This window comes from Globicephala melas, chromosome 6 (genome assembly GCF_963455315.2).
Source record: "Globicephala melas chromosome 6, mGloMel1.2, whole genome shotgun sequence".
NCBI classification, from domain to species: domain Eukaryota; kingdom Metazoa; phylum Chordata; class Mammalia; order Artiodactyla; family Delphinidae; genus Globicephala; species Globicephala melas.
The window spans coordinates 114,962,742-114,977,206 of record NC_083319.1 but is presented as its reverse complement, the minus strand read 5'-3'; the positions used below and the strand labels follow the sequence as shown (position 1 = coordinate 114,977,206).

The window sequence follows — 14,465 nt, the reverse complement described above, 5'->3', positions numbered from 1 at the left end:
AGGAAGGCCCACGCTTTCCTGGGCTTTCCTTCCAAGAACCCAGGGGAATATCACTTCGCGGCTCTGGTAGGAGAAGGAAAAAGTAACCATTTGGAAATGATCCCAGTCCTTCTACCTAACAGAGACACACTTTCCAGGGAAAAAATACTTTGCCAGAGCCTCATCCGATCTACAGGCAGGGACACCCCCACTTCCAGGCCCTTTCGACCTTCCTATTTTACCTAAGGAAGCAAATAAGCTAACGAAAAATTAAATAAATGCCATAAGTGACAGGCGACAGGGCCCCAGGGAAGTAGACTGAGAACTCTGGGGCTGCAGAAGGGAATACGGGTCGTGGCGGGGGAGCCTTGATGCCTGGAAGAGGGACAGAATGACTTTGGAGGCACTTTACGAGAAATAAGCCCACTGAAAGACAAGCCTTAACAGGAAAATTAGACGTTGCCCCTCCCCCCACACACATCTTACCAGCACTCTGACACGTCTACAAGAATAACGGTAAAATAACAAATGAAACGGCTGCCAGATGTGGACTCTCCCTGGGGAGAAGTACAAAGCTCTGAAGCCAAAAGGAGAGAACTAAGCAATGGCACCGGAGGAATTTGGACCCTTTGAGGTCTGTAGCAATGATAAACATTAACACTCAAATCCAAGCCACACCAACATAAACACTCTCGCTAGTGGCTTATTTACCTGTGTACCTACTACCCTCTCCAGCTTTCAACCAGAAGTTACAAGGTGTGCAAAGTTGAATAAATTAAGAAGTAACTCATCATGAAAGATGGCGGAGTAGAAGGACGTGCTCTCACTCCCTCTTGCGAGAGCACTGACATCACAACTAACTGCTGAACAATCATAGAAAGGAAGACAACGGAACTCACGAAAAAAGATACCCCACATCCAAAGATAAAGGAGAAGCCACAATGAGACGGTAGGAGGGGTGCAATCACAATAAAATCAAATCTCATAACTGCTGGGTGGGTGACTCACAAACTGAAGAACACCTATACCACAGAAGTCCATTGACTGGAGTGAAGGTTCTGAGCCCCACGTCAGGCTTCCCAACCTGGGGGTCCAGCAATGGGAGGAGGAATTCCTAGAGAATCAGACTTTGAAGGCTAGCGGGATTTGATTGCAGGACTTCGAGGACTGCGGGAAACAGAGACACCAGTCCTGGAGGGCACACACAAAGTAGTATACACACTGGAGTGAGCCCATAGGAGACTGAACCAGACCTACCTGCTAGTGTTGGAGGGTCTCCTGCAGAGGTGGGGGGGTGGCTGTGTCTCACCGTGATGACAAGGACACTGGAATCAGAAGTTCTGGGAAGTATTCCTTGGCGAGAGCTTTTCCAGAATCTGCCATTAGCCCCATCAAAGAGCCGGGGTAGGCTCCAGTGTTGGGTCGCCTCAGGCCAAACATCTAACAGGGAGGGGAACCCAGCCTCACCAATCAGCAGACATGCAGATTAAAGTTTTACTGAGCTCTGCCCACCAGAGCAACACCCAGCTCTACCCACCACCAGTCCCTCCCATCAGGAAACTTGCACAAGCCTCTTAGATAACTTCATCCACCAGAGGGCAGACAGCAGAAGCAAGAAGAACTACAATCCTGCAGCCTGTGGAACAAAAATCACATTCACAGAAAGACAGACAAGATAAAAAGGCAGAGGGCTATGTACCAGATGAAGGAACAAGATAAAACCGCAGAAAAACAACTAAATGAAGTGGAGATAGGTAGCCTTCCAGAGAACGAATTCAGAATAACGATAGTGAAGATAATCCTGGGGCTCGGAAAAAGAATGGAAGCAAAGACTGAGAAGATGCAAGAAATGTTTAACAAAGACCTAGAAGAATTAAAGAACAAACAGAGATGAACAATACAATAACTGAAATAAAAAATACACTAGAAGGAAGCAATAGCAGAATAACTGAGGCAGAAGACCGGACAAGTGACTTGGAAGACAAAAAGGTGGAATTCACTCTTGCAGAACAGAAAAAAGAATGAAAAGAAATGAAGACAGCCCAAGAGACCTCTGGGACAACAATAAACAAAACAACATTCGAATTGTACAGGTCCCAAAAGGAGAAGAGAGAGAAAGAATCTGAGAAAATATTTGAAGAGATTATAGTCGAAAACTTCCCTAACATGGGAAAGGAAATAGCCACCCAAGTCCAGGAAGAGCAGAGAGTCCCATACAGGGTAAACCCAAGAAGAAACACACCGAGACACATAGTAATCAAATTGGCAAAAATTAAAGACAAAGAAAAATTATTGAAAGCAGCAAGGGAAAAACGAAAAATAACATACAAGGGAACTCCCATAAAATTAACAGCTGATTTCTCAGCAGAAACTCAACAAGCCAGAAGGGAGAGGCATGACATATTGAAAGTGAAGAAAGGGAAGAAGCTACAACCAAGATTAGTCTACCCGGAAAGGATCTCATTCAGAGTCGATGGAGAAATCAAAAGCTTTACAGACAAGCAAAACCTAAGAGAATTCAGCACCACCAAACCACATTTACAACAAATGCTAAAGGAACTTCTCTAAGTGGGAAAAACAAAAGAAGAAAAGGACCTACAAAAACAAACCCAAACAATTAAGAAAATGGTAATAGGAACATACATATTGATAATTACCTTAAACGTGAATGGATTAAATGCTCCAACCAAAAGACACAGGCTCGCTGAATGGATACCAAAAAAAGACCCATATATACGCTGTCTACAAGAGACCCACTTTAGACCTAGGGCACATACAGATTGAAAGTGAGGGGATGGAAAAATTCCATGCAAATGGAAATCAAAAGAAAGCTGGAGTAGCAATACTCATATCAGATAAAATAGATTTTAAAATAAAGAATGTTACAACAGAAAAGGAAGGACACTACATAATGATCAAGGGATCAATCCAAGAAGATATCACAATTATAAATATAATGTACCCAACACAGGAGCACCTCAATACATAAGGCAACTGCTAAGAGCTATAAAACAAGAAATCGACAGTAACACAATAATAGTGGGGGACTTTAACACCTCACACCAATGGACAGAGGAAAATTACTCAGCCATAAAAAAGGAACGAAATTGGGTCATTTGTAGAGACGTGGATGGATTTAGAGATTGTCATATAGAGTGAAGTAAGTCAGAAAGAGAAAAACAAATATTGTATATTAATGCATATATGTCAAACCTAGAACAATAGTACAGATGAACCAGTTTGCAGGGCAGAAATAGAGACACAGATGTAAAGAACAAACATATGGACACCAAGGGGGGAACATGGCGGGGGTGGTGGTGGTGGGATGAATTGGGAGATTGGGATTGACATATATATACTAATATGTATAAAATGGATAACTAATAAGAACCTGCTGTATAAAAATATAAATAAAATAAAATTCAAAAATTCAAAAAAATAAAATAAAATAAAAACAAAGTTCGAAAAAAAAAGAAGTAACTCATCATTAGAAATGGTATCACTTGAGTGGATACTGAAATTATCAGAAAAGGAATGTAAAATAACTATGACTTATATGTTAAAGGCTGTAATAGAATAGAGGAAACATGTAAGAACAGATGAGTAATATAAGCATGTAAGCACAGAGATAGAAAATATTAGAAAGAATCAATAGGACATTGTAGAAACTTTAAAAAAATCATAGTAACAGGAATTAAGAATGCCTTCAACAGGTACATCAGTGGACTTGGTACAGTCAAGGAAAAAATCTGTGAACTTCAACAGGTCACCACCAGAAACTTCCCAAACTAAAACACGAAGAGAAACAGAATAAATGCCCCAAAATAAAAACAAAACAAAAAGCCCAGGTCACCCAAGAACCATGGGACAATATCAAAAGCTATAACATTTGCTTAGTCAGAAACCAGAAGAAAGAAAAAAACAGGGCAGCAATATATATAAAGAAATAATAATCAAGACCTTTTCAGAATTAATGACAGATATCAAACTACAGATTCAAGAATCCAATAGGATATCAAGCAAAATAAACACACAAAGCAAAATAAAGGAAAACAAAACCAAAAACCTCACACAAACCACATTCAAACTGCAGAAACTAAAGAATGGTTAAAAAGAAAAAAAGCTGGGGTGGGAAGAGCTCATCTATAGAGAAACAAGGATAAGTGTTACAGCCAACATCTCATCAGAAACAATGCAAGCAAGAGAGGCACAGTGGTTAAGAATCTGCCTGCCAATGCAGGGGACATGGGTTCGAGCCCTGGTCTGGGAAGATCCCACATGCCGCAGAGCAACTAAGCCTGTGGCCACAACTACTGAGCCTGCATTCTAGAGCCTGCGAGCCACAACTGAGCCCGCATGCTGCAACTACTGAAGCCTGCATGCCTAGAGCTCGTGCTCCGCAACAAGAGAAGCCACTGCAATGAGAAGCCTGTGCACCGCAATGAAGAGTAGCCCCCGCCCCCTGCAACTAGAGAAAGCCTGTGTGCCGCAACGAAGACCCAACGCAGCCAATAAATAAATTAATAAATTAATTTTAAAAAGAGGAAACTGGAATGAAATCTTTAAAATAGTTAAATAAGGGGCTTCCCTGGTGGCGCAGTGGTTGAGAGTCCGCCTGCCGATGCAGAGGACACGGGTTCGTGCCCCGGTCCGGGAAGATCCCACATTCCGCGGAGCGGCTAGGCCCGTGAGCCATGGCCGCTGAGCCTGTGCGTCCGGAGCCTGTGCTCCGCAACGGGAGAGGCCACAAGAGTGAGAGGCCCGCGTACCGCAAAAAAAAAAAGTTAAAGAAGAAAACAACTGCAAAATTGAATTCTATAAGCAGTGAATTTACTTCAAAACTGAAAGAGAAATACTCTCTCAGACAAATTAAAATGGTTGCAATTATTTCCATGAGCTAGTTGTTTGTTTAAAGCAATAATAGTAAAAACATGTTGCATGTTTATAGCATGTAGATAAGTAAAATGAATAGATCTAATGTCACAAGAAATAGGAGGGGAGAACTGGGAAAAGTCTGCTGTAAGGTACCTATACTACACATGAAGGGTCACATTTTTTTGAATGTAAATTTATTGTTTACTAAATTTATTTAAACACATATATTGTAAATCCTAGGGCTAAAAAGTCCATAAAAGAAGTATAAATGATACGTCAGAAGATGAAGTGAAACTGAATCATATTAAATGCTAATTAAAGCCAAAGAAAGCAGGAAAAAGAGGGTAAAAAAGAAACAAGGAATAAATGCAGCAAATAGTAAATTTTTAAAGATGATAGATTTTAATCTAACTAAATCAATAATCACTTTAAAAATGAGTGGTTAAAACACACTACTTTAAAAAAAGAGATTCTCAGTTTGGAAGAAAAGAAACCAAGACCAACATACAGTGTGTATCAGAAACCCACTTCAAAAATATATCAAAGAAAAATAGATCTTGCTGACAGTAATAAAGGGTAGAGCAGCAATGCAAATTCTAGACATATGAGATCAGAGCAACTAAGATTATCAGAGATTAAAAAGTGATATTACATAATGATAAAGGACCAATTCTCAAACATGGTGTAACAATCGTAATCACGTATACACCTAACAAGAGAATATCAAAATACACGAAGCAAATCTGAGAGAACTGAAAAGAAACAGACAAGTCTACTATTACACTTGAAGACTTCAGCCTGCCTTTATCAGTAATTGACAGATACAGGGGGAAAAAAATTAGTAAAAATACAGATGGCCTAAACGCCACTAAAAATCCTCTAAATCTAAATGACATTTATAAAATACTCCACGCAAAATCCACATTATTCTAAAGTGCACATGGGACTTTACCAAGATAAACCTCATTTGGGGCCATAAAACACACTCCAAGAACTGCAACTGAAGCAACAAGGTCCTGCTGTAGAGCACAGAGGAGTATATTCATTATCCCGTGATAAACCATAATGGAAAAGAATATGAAAAAGAATGTATGTGTTTATGTATAACTGAATTACTGTGTTGTACAGCAAAAATTAACAAAACACTGTAAATCAACTACACTTCAATAAAATAAATTTAAAAAAAAAATAGAAAATGACCTGATAGAGGAGTGGCTGATACACTCTTCTTAAAGAACATGCAGATACATGTCACATTACAATACATGAATTACTCATAACACATAAGTATTAATTTATAATGTATTAGTTATTACTTTGGGTAATCAGTGTCAGTTTTCTGTGATAATCTTGTATCTTTAGCATAGTAAGAGGTGGAAACTGTGTATGATTAAAACATTTACAGTTGGAAGAAATTAAATTCTTAGTTTGTTTAATATATAGCTTTGCCGCTTCTAGTAGGTACAGGTTTTATACTCTATAAGTATACCAATAATGTTATTGGTATACTTTATGATTTTTTTCAGTCATTAATACAGCATTTGATACAATATACAGGATCTTATTTTTATCAACAACTCTGGAAGCTGGAAGACAAAGAATCAGTGCCTTCCACTTTTGAGGGAATATGATAGTTTACCTGTTTGGTTTTTTTCTTCTCAGTCATACTATTTACCAATTGTAAAATATATAAAAAAAAGACTTTTCTGATATTGAAGTTCTCAAAAAGCCTACCATCCCCACACCTTTTTGAGAAAACAATGAAGGATATTTTCAAGACAAACAAGAGACAAGGTGAGGAGAAGGAAGACCTTGGACAGGAGGAGGGGAACAGAGTCACCAGTGAGCCCCTGAGGCTGAGAGGGAAGGTCGGGACAGACAGGGCGCATGCAGAGGAAAGTGACTCCAGAAACGATGTCACTGGGCTGCATCTCTATCAGTTCAGTGGGAAAACGCAACACCTCTGAACAAATCTGGACCGTTTACTGCTAGTGGGGCTGCGGGCAGCATGAGTCCCCAAGTCCTGCAGAGTCGACGTGGGCCAGGCCCAGGGACACGTGATGTCCCGGGTCCCAGGGATCAGAGGGCTGGGCCATCCTGAGACTAAAATGCAAAAAGTGGCCCGTGAACCTCCATGGGAAGTCTGTGTCCAGGCTCCCAGGAAAGACTGTTCAAGACGCTGGGAAACACATGGAGAACTGCTTCCTTACAGCCCTGGAAATGCCAGTGGCGTTTTCTTACAATTGTTCTCTCATGAGGAAGAAAAAGAAAGCTATTCAGAAACTTCATGGAGGAGAGTCACGGTTCAAATATAATGTTAACTAAATTTGGTGTTATTTTAAGCAACTGAGAGTGTTGGGAAGATGATCCCTTTGGTCTTGACAAGTGGCACAAGGATTATAGCATTAAATCGTGGTGATGGCCAGGCATCTACAGCACAGATGACACCACAGAAAACTGATTAGAGACACGATGATATTAAGAGTATATGTGTATTTTCAACATTTAGAATCACACTGCGGACAAATCACAAAAGACATTTTAAAGAATAGTCTTTAAGTGTAATAAACATAACATTTACAGGTGAAAGAAGTTCAGGTGACGGGGTGGGGGGTTGCTGGGGAATCCGGATGTCTGGGGGCATCTTCCTGAAGTAGATGGAACACAAGACAATTTTATATTTATTATTTAAAGTTACAAAAATTACCAAGAGAATGACTGTGACAATAGTTGACTGTCACCCCCTGGGAGGTTGCAGTCAGGTTAGGGAAATGAGCTAAATATTTATCTTCCAATACAGACAGAGTATAGTGTCTGTAGTTGATAATCGTCACTTAAGAAATACATATGTTGGAATAACGGTGGGAACAAATGGAAGACATAAATAGGAAAGTGGTTAGAAGTGGTGACCTCCAACAAATAATGCGGGGCCCTGAGCGCTGGGGCAGCAACACTTTCTCACTCCTACTTCCACTTGCCCTTGTTTGTACTTCACTGGGTTCATGAATTATTTTGAAGTGTCAAAAAATCGTCCTACAAAATTGAAATTCTAAACCTTCCAGAAATATTTTAAGATTATTTGCTGTGATTCCAAAAATTAGATTTGTCTGTAGCTATTTTCTCTGGAACTATTAAACACTCTTTGATATGATAATTTATACCTGTTTAGGGTTTTCGGTGGGTTCTGCAATTAAAGTATTTCCTTCATGGTGACTGAACTGTCACCTTTTCAGTAAAGAGTTTCATTAAAAACTGAGAGTTCTCTCCTTCAGAAAACCTAAGCTAAGAACAAATAACCATAAATATATTTTAAGGCAAATGCAATATAAAATTAGACCAAGTAAGTGCTATCTCCTACCAGATCTTTGGTGAGAATAAACAGAGGGGAAAAAATATAAAAAACTGAAAAAACAGTGAATAGAAAATAAAATGATTCCATGGTAAATTTGAGAACATACTGTAACATAAATTTCCTCCTCATCAGGTGACTTTTGTTCAGAGATAAATCACACTTTCATTATTAGAAATGATTTGGACAAAAATAAATTAAAAATGAGGTCTGTGCTCATTTCTCATGGCTCCCACTGTAGAACTCCCCTCCTCGATCCAGCACACAAGCCCACTGTCTCTTCAAGTCAGAATTCATCCCTCAGCTTCCTGGACTCTGTTCTTGCCTGTTTCTCATTTGAGCCACACTGCTTCCCACCAGCTATCTATTTTACGTTTGGTAGTGTATATATATCCACGCCACTCTCTCACTTTGTCACAGCTTACCCTTCCCCCTCCCCATATCCTCAAGTCCATTCTCTAGTAGGTCTGTGTCTTTATTCCCATCTTACCCCTAGGTTCTTCATGACCTTTATTTTTTCTTAGATTCCATATATATGTGTTAACATACAGTATTTGTTTTTCTCTTTCTGACTTACTTCACGCTGTATGACAGACTCTAGGTCTATCCACCTCACTATAAATAACTCAATTTCGTTCCTTTTTATGGATGAGTAATATTCCATATACACGTGCCACATCTTCTTCATCCATTCATCTGATGATGGACACTTAGGTTGCTTCCATCTCCTGGCTATTGTAAATAGAGCTGCAATGAACATTTTGGTACATGACTCTTTTTGAATTATGGTTTTCTCAGGGTATATGCCCAGTAGTGGGATTGCTGGGTCGTATGGTAGTTCTATTTGTAGTTTTTTAAGGAACCTCCATACTGTTCTCCATAGTGGCTGTATCAATTTACATTCCCACCAACAGTGCAAGAGGGTTCCCTTTTCTGCACACCCTCTCCAGCATTTATTGTTTGCAGATTTTCTGATGATGGCCATTCTGACCAGTGTGAGGTGATACCTCAATGTAGTTTTGATGTGCATTTCTCTAATGATTAGTGATATTGAGCATTCTTTCATCTGTTTGTTGGAAATCTGTATATCTTCTTTGGAGAAATGTCTATTTAGGTCTTCTGCCCATTTTTGGATTGGGTTGTTTGTATTTTTGTTATTGAGCTGCATGAGCTGCTTGTAAATCTTGGAGATTAATCCTTTGTCAGTTGCTACATTTGCAAATATTTTCTCCCATTCTGAGGGTTGTCTTTTCGTCTTGTTTATGGTTTCCTTTGCTGTGCAAAAGGTTTTAAGTTTCATTAGGTCCCATTTGTTTATTTTTGTTTTTATTTCCATTTCTCTAGGAGGTGGGTCAAAAAGGATCTTGCTGTGATTTATGTCATAGAGTGTTCTGCCTATGTTTTCCTCTAAGAGTTTAATAGTTTCTGGCCTTACAGTTAGGTCTTTAACCCATTTTGAGTTTATTTTTGTGTACGCTGTTAGGGAGTGTTCTAATCTCATACTTTTAAATGTACCTGTCCAGTTTTCCCAGCACCACTTATTGAAGAGGCTGTCTTTTCTCCACTGTATATTCTTGCCTCCTTTATCAAAGATAAGGTGACCATATGTGCGTGGGTTTATCTCTGGGCTTTCTATCCTGTTCCATTGATCTATATTTCTGCTTTTGTGCCAGTACCATACTGTCTTGATTACTGTAGCTTTGTAGTATAGTCAGAAGCCAGGGAGCCTGATTTCTCCAGCTCCATTACCAAGTGATCACTGAAGAAATCAAAGAGGAAATCAAAAAATACCTAGAAATAAATGACAATGGAGACACGACGACCCAAAACCTATGGGACGCAGCAAAAGCACTTCTAAGAGGGAAGTTTATAGCAATACAATCCTACCTTAAGAAACAGGAAACATCTCGAATAAACAACCTAACCTTGCACCTAACGCAATTAGAGAGAGAAGAACAAAAAACCCCAAAGTTAGCAGAAGGAAAGAAATCATAAAGATCAGATCAGAACGTAAGGTAGATAGCTACTGGGAAGCAGATGCATAGCACAGGGAGATCAGCTCGGTGCTTGGTGACTGGCTGAAGGGGTGGGATTGGGAGGGTGGGAGGGAGGCAGATGCAAGAGGGAAGAGATATGGGAACATATGTATATGTATAACTGACTCACTTTGTTATAAAGGAGAAACTAACACACCATTGTAAAGCAATTATACTCCAATAAAGATGTAAAAAAAAATAAAAGAAATGAAAAAGAAATGAAGGAAACGACAGCAAAGATCAATAAAACTAAAAGCTGGTTCTTTGAGAAGATAAACAAAATTGATAAACCATGAGCCAGACTCATCCAGAAAAAAAGGGAGAAGACTCAAATCAATAGAATTAGAAATGAAAAAGGAGAAGTAACAACTGACACTGCAGAAATACAAAGGATCATGAGAGATTACTACAAGCAACTCCATGCCAATAAAATGGACAACCTGGAAGAAATGGACAAATTCTTAGAAATGCACAACCTGCCGAGACTGAACCAGGAAGAAACAGAAAATATCAACAGACCAATCACAAGCACTGAAATTGAGACTGTGATTAAAAATCTTCCAACAAAAGCCCAGGACCAGATGGCTTCACAGGCGAATTCTATCAAACATTTAGAGAAGAGCTAACACCTATCCTTCTCAAACTCTTCCCAAATATAGCAGAGGGAGGAACACTCCCAAACTCATTTTACGAGGTCACCATCACCCTGATACCAAAACCACAATGATGTCACAAACATAGAAAACTACATGTCAGTATCACTGATGAACATAGATGCAAAAATCCTCAACAAAATACTAGCAAACAGAATCCAACAGCACGTTAAAAGGATCACACACCATGATCAAGTAGGGTTTATTTCAGGAATGCAAAGATTCTTCAATATACGTAAATCAATCAACGTGATACACCATATGACCAAATTGAAGGAGAAAAATCATATGATCATTTCAATGGATGCAGAGAAAGCTTTCGACAAAATTCAACACCCATTTATGATAACAACCCTCCAGAAAGTAGGCATAGAGGGAACTTTCCTCAACATGATAAAGGCCATACATGACAAACCCACAGCCAACATCGGCCTCAAGGGTGAAAAACTGAAACCATTTCCACTGAGATCAGGAAGAAGACAAGGTTGCCCACTCTCACCACTATTATTCAACATAGTTTTGGAAGTTTTAGCCACAGCATTCAGAGAAGAAAAAGAAATAAAAGGAATCTAAATCAGAAAAGAAGAAGTAAAGCTGTCACTGTTTGCAGATGACATGATACTATACATAGAGAATCCTAAAGATGCTACCAGAAAACTACTAGAGCTAATCAATGAATTTGGTAAAGTAGCAGGATACAAAATTAATGCACAGAAATCTCTGACATTCCTATACACTACTGATGAAAAATCTGATAGTGAAATTAAGAAAACACTCCCATTTACCATTGCAACAGAAAGAATAAAATATCTAGGAATAAACCTACCTAAGGAGACAAAAGACCTGTATGCAGAAAATTATAAGACAATGATGAAAGAAATTAAAGATGATAGAAATAGATGGAGAGATATACCATGTTCTTGGATTGGAAGAATCAACATTGTGAAAATGACTCTACTCCCCAAAGCAATCTAGAGATTCAATGCAATCCCTATCAAACTACCACTGGCATTTTTCACAGAACTAGAACAAACAATTTCACAATTTCTATGGAAACACAAAAGACCCTGCATAGCCAAAGCAATCTTGAGAACAAAATTAAGTATTTAAAAATCCAAATATGACTTCTCTTCTGCCTGTTGAATCCCCTGAAAATCTTTGTGGACTGTTTTTTTCAAATATTTATTCAAAATATTATTTCTTTGTTATATATCATTATTCTTGGGCTTTCAAATATGATTTCCAAATAAAGCAATCAAACTAAGAGTGAAAAGAAAAACTGTAATAAAAAACCATGAAGACATCCAAGAGATGCCTTTAAAATTAGTCTTTGAGGTATACAGAGTACAGTGAAATGTAATTTTACTTTTGTAAGCAGTTTAAAATGAAGAAAAAGTACAGCATAGTTTACATTCTCTAACCTGTAGACAGAAACATCAATCCCACTTACAGGCAGATTTTTTTCAATAAATATATTGAAAATATTTTTGGAGATTTGTGACAATTTGGAAAAAAACTGCAGACGAACCACATAGACTAGAAATATCGAAAGAAATAAGAAAAAGTTAGGTACGTCATGAATACATAAAATATATGTAGATACTAGTCTATTTTGTCATTTATCACCATAAAACATGCACAAATTTATCACGTAAAGTTAAAATTTATCAACACTTATGTACACAATTACAGACCGTACATGGCACCGTTCACAGTTGAGAGAAATATAGACAAACATAAAGATGCACTATTCAATCATCACCGCACACAGGTAACCGTGGCACATGCTGTCCTGCTGTAATAATTTTGTACCAGCCCTGCTGCTACTGCACTAAGCTCAAGTGTAGTGAGGAACCACTTAAAATGCTCTGAGATGCTCATCATCTCTGTCTGAGCCGTTCGCCTCCCCAGGAAATTGCGAATCTAGTAAAAAGTGATGTCTCGAAGTTCCTGCGTGTTTCTCATCGTGTCTAGTGCAAAACTGTAAACCCTGAATAATGCCATGGGACCCAGGAAGTGCCACTGGTGATGCTGGCCGTGCTCCCAAGAAGCAGAGAAAGTCAGGACATGACGAGAAAAGGCTGGATTGTTCGATGTGCTCTGTGGACTGATGCCCGCAGCCGTGGTTGCTGCCATTTCAAGATGAATGAATCCAGCATAAGGACCATCATAAAAAAAGAAAAGGAGATTCGCGAAGCTTTCACTGCAGCAACTCCAGCACATGCAAAAATCTTGTACTTTTTGTGAAATACTCTTTAATTTCCTATTAAAATTGCAGCTTTTTTTGTGGGTACTGTAAGAAAGGCTTAGCTAGAGACTATAATATTATTGAAGAAAAGGCAAAGCCAATATGACAGCTTAAAGTAAGAAGAAGGTGAAGGAGGTAAAACTGGAGAACTGAAGGCCAGCAAAGGATGGCGTGAGAACTGTAGAAAGAGGTTTGGCTTAAAAAATGTCAAGATAAGAAGAGAAGCAGCTTCTGTCAACCAAGAGGCAGCAGGCGAGTACACAGAAGCCGTTAAGTAAACCACTGGGAGGGCTTCCCTGATGGCGCAGTGGATAAGAATCCACCTGCCAATGCAGTGGACATGGGTTCGAGCCCTGGTCCGGGAAGATCCCACATGCCGCAGAGCAACTAAACCCGTGAGCCACAACTACTGAGCCTGCGCTCTAGAGCCTGCGAGCCACAAGTACTGAGCCTGCACTCTAGAGCCTGCGAGCCACAACTACTGAAGCCCGTGTGCCTAAAGCCCATGCTCTGCAACAAAAGAAGCCACCGCAATGAGAAGCCCACTCACGACAATGAAGAGGAGGCCCCGCTCGCCGCAACTAGAGAAAGCCCATGCACAGCAACAAAGACCCAACACAGCCAAAAATAAATAAATAAACAAACAAATTTGTAAAAAAAAAAAAAAGAGAAAACGACTGGGAGCCACGACCTGGAAACAACCTAAATGTCCATCGACAGAGGAATGGATAAAGAAGATGTGGTACATATACAATGGAATATTACTCAGCCATAAAAAAAGAATTAAAGAATGCCTTTGCAGCAACATGGATGGGCCTAGAGATTATCACACTAAGTGAAGTAATTCAGAAAGAGAAAGAAAAATACCATATGATATCACTTATATGTGGAATCTAATTTTTTTAAAATGATACAAATGAACTTATTTACAAAACAGAAACAGACTCACAAATTTCAAAAACAAACTTATGGTTACCACAGGGGAAATGTTGGGGGGAGGGATAAATTAGGAGCATAGGACTAACATATACACACTACTATATATAAAACAGATAATCAACGAGGACCTACTGTACAGCACAGGGAACTCTTCTCGGTACTCTGTAATGACCTGTATGGGGAAAGAATCTAAAAAAGAGTCGATATATGTTTATGTATAACTGAATCACTTTGCTGTACACCTGAAACTAACACAATGTAAACCAAGTATACTGCAACAAAATTTTTTAAAAAAGGAAAAAGAAAACCATTAAAGGACATCTGTCTAAACAGATCTTTCATGCAGATCAAAGTGCCCTATTTTGGGGAAAAATGCCACAGAGGAC

The 14,465-nt window shown here is 39.0% G+C and overlaps 1 protein-coding gene across 2 annotated transcripts in view; it reads right to left on the bottom strand.

Moving 5' to 3' along the window:
* The window catches only part of SPOCK3 (SPARC (osteonectin), cwcv and kazal like domains proteoglycan 3), a 436,458-nt gene that overhangs the window by 133,382 nt on the left and 288,611 nt on the right, over positions 1 to 14,465 (bottom strand). The gene's annotated exons all lie outside the window — the stretch shown is intronic.